The sequence below is a fragment of the Etheostoma cragini genome, chromosome 14 (assembly GCF_013103735.1).
Source record: "Etheostoma cragini isolate CJK2018 chromosome 14, CSU_Ecrag_1.0, whole genome shotgun sequence".
Taxonomy (NCBI): Eukaryota; Metazoa; Chordata; class Actinopteri; order Perciformes; family Percidae; genus Etheostoma; species Etheostoma cragini.
Window position 1 is genome coordinate 22,314,247 of NC_048420.1, and position 3,267 is coordinate 22,317,513.

The window sequence follows — 3,267 nt, forward strand, 5'->3', positions numbered from 1 at the left end:
CCCATGACCTTTCCCTCAACCCAACCGTCCCGTTCCCGTGTGTCACGGAACCGTAAGCCCACCCACAAACTTTTCCTTAACCTAACCGCATCAAAAGGGACGCCAATAGTCCCGACTAAGCGTGTGTTATCAACGACAAAGGCACCCGACCAAGCGTCCCTATTTTACGAGATGGAAGTGAGGATGCAATGTCAGATATTAGGGTCATTAACCTCCATGGCCCAATGGTTAGCCCTGAGGCCTCACAGCAAGAAGGTTCTGGGTTTGAATCCAAGTCGTTCCGGGCCTTTCTGTGTGGAGTTTGTGTGTTCTCCCCATGTTTGCATGGGTTTCCTCCAGGTTCTCCGGGTCCCCCACCATCAAAAAAACATGTACTAGGTTCTCCAGTCAGTGCCCTTGATCCATACACTGGCTCGGATCTGGAGTTGGTCCCCGGGCGCTGTAAATGGCTGCTCACTGCTCCTTTGAAGGGGAATGAAGAGAATAAATGTTGCTTTGTGTATGTGACAATAAATACCTTCACCTTTTATGGATGTAATTTTTGCAGCATGTTTGGGTCTCCCACAGTGTCTCCTCTTGTATGAGCCTACAACACCTCAACATAGAGGCGTCTGGGTGGCTTTTGGATCTACCTCCACTGGCTTCTTTGCCCTGAGTGAATTTATTTAGAGTTCTTCTTGAAGAGAATAGAGCCACCTTATCTTGCTGGAGAGGTGTACATGACTTTTCAAATCCTGATAGCTGTGTGGCCTAAAGCAGCAGGTATATTTTCCCTGGATGGATTGTTCCTAGGAGAGAGGCAGACAAAGAGTGATTCATAGACAGTCTTGTGGAAGAGAGACACTCTAGGATGGGTGGCGGCTGTGTGGTGCTAGCCAGGCTGCAGGCAAAAGTGGACTCCTTGGCAGGGTGTTGGCAGGAAGTCAACAACAAACATGTCACACATTATTATAAACCCAATCACAAATGCTTGTTAATGAAAACATCCCGGTAGAAAACTATTTTATCCTGAACAACTTCGTATATCTCATTCGTTTAAAATGCATGTTTGATGCTTTCTGATGTGAACACCTTCACTAACATCACATTGGAGACCTAATTTACCTGTTGGGACACAAACTACATAAAATGACCCCACCCAAACTAGCAGTCAATCCAACCGGCGGTGAGATGTTGCTGTTGCTTACACTAGTTTGATTTTATATAGACGCTAGCAAAGCAACCTAAAATATACACAGCAGAAATGACAAATAGGTCGGACTCTTTTAGGTTTGATATCCTCAAATTTACAGTTAAAGCCAAAAATGACAAGAATAAACAAGATTTTATTTTCCTCCACAATTCAAATAAATGTAGCGTCAGTAGTATGAAAGGCACAAATTCAGCGTTAAGAGGTTGGTTGGGGTGGCGTATGGGTCAAGCTACATTTTATAACCCTGCCAACAATCTTTTCCTAAACCTAACTGTCCCTCATGCCAGTCAGTACGTTCCAACCCAGAGCGTCAAAAGTGACGTCAAGAGTCCTGACGCTAAAAGAGGACTTTTAGCTTGAATAACAAAAGCCAAAGGACGCCAAGAGTCTACTTATTCTCTATCCTGAGATAACTTCTGTTATGATTTGACACAATAAATAGAATTGAATTTAAACTGAATTAAATAGTTGCCTTCTAGCTTGTTGTAAAAACTAATACCACAAAGTACCTTTTTTAAGATCTATCTAGTTATAATATGAATTTTGATGGAGAATGCATGGTAAATATGGCGCTGCAGTCCATGGTCGCTGGTTATTATGTGAATTCATTTAATTATGTCCTTGATAAGTGCAATGATGCAAATATGTGTGAATGTGTGTTTGCAGTACAGCTCCTGACCTGTGTGTAGCAGCCCTGTGGGGCCAGCAGTCAGCTCCCTGATCACTGCAGCTTCTCCTTTCAAGCCAAAACATGAGAAGCATTGAAGCCCAGAGCTCTCATCATGCACACAGGACTCACTGCAGGCACAGATTTCAACTCTCATGGAGATACACAACCCACCGTCTAATGCAGAAACGTTTTAGTCGCACACTCACACTTACACAAGCACCAGGCTTCTCACGCATGCAGGCACACACACACACACACACACACACTTGCAATGCCTCATCATGCCAGCAAACCAGGGGGAAACCTGAAAGTTAAAGCTCGATGGATAGCAGTAGACAGCCGGCAGGAGACGAATAACTTGTGGCTGTTTGTGTTTTCCGAGGGTTTCACAGCAACAGCAGAGAAGGTAGAATGGTGGAGTAAATCAGCATGTGTGGTAGGTTGCTAAATTGGAAAGTAAGCTCATAGATTCACAGTTGACTTTCCCTCCTGACTTTGCTTTAAAGGACACATTGGACATGCATTCCAGGGGCAATGAAGTGATAAAGCGGTTTTTCTTTTGGTAGCCACATTTGTATCAAGCTGCCTGATCCTGTTCTGCTTGAGTTGGTTGTTTCTTACATTTCAATCTTTTTTTGACTTTCTTTCCACTCAGTTTGAGTCTGAAATGGTTTCCCATTAAGCTTCTTAATAAGAAGACATAAAGAATTTCTTCTTATGCCATGCTGGGAGCAACCTGTGAGGTCACCCGGGTTTAAAATCCAACTTGATTTATTAATAGCAGTTAATGGATTTGCAGGTATTCAAATGCACGTCAGTTCACACATCGTCATCATTCCCGATACTGTGATGTTACAACACTTTAGATTGTAGTGGTTATAAGGTTCAAGAGCAAGTAAGCTAAAAAAAATGATTTTCAAACCACAGAGCACTGCCTTCCGATCCCTTTTCAAATTATAACCCGGGGACTAAAGGTTACATTAGTAACTACTTTTCTATGACTTCTTTACATACGATGAAAAGAAAAACATATGTTGAACACATCCGTATATAACATAAAACACACACACACACACACACACACACACACACACACACACACACACACACACACACTTAGTAAACCCCAGCAGTTTATGCCACAGGAGACTGTATACGGCCAGTCTAATTTAGTCTTATTTAATGGACAGTAACTTTGTTTTTATTTTACTGTACAGACGGTACTTCTGTGTTTGACACTTGTTTATGCTATTTGTACACTTCTATCTATTGCTGCTCTTGTCTTTGCTGTTGCGAACCACAGTTTCCCCACTGTGGGACAAATAAAGGTTTTCTTATCTTATTCCACATCGTATACCAACATTCATCAAAAAACAAAGGACGGGTAGGTTGTTATAAATAAAAA

At 42.3% G+C, this 3,267-nt stretch overlaps 1 long non-coding RNA gene across 1 annotated transcript; it reads right to left on the reverse strand.

Annotated features, from left to right (window-relative positions):
- Nucleotides 1-223: 223 nt before the first annotated feature.
- LOC117957126 lies at nt 224-2,513 on the reverse strand. The gene is made up of 3 exons (XR_004659443.1): nt 2,503-2,513; nt 2,221-2,226; nt 224-342 (listed from the first exon to the last, which is right to left on the reverse strand). It is a non-coding gene; the product is annotated as an uncharacterized LOC117957126 (long non-coding RNA).
- Nucleotides 2,514-3,267: the final 754 nt, after the last annotated feature.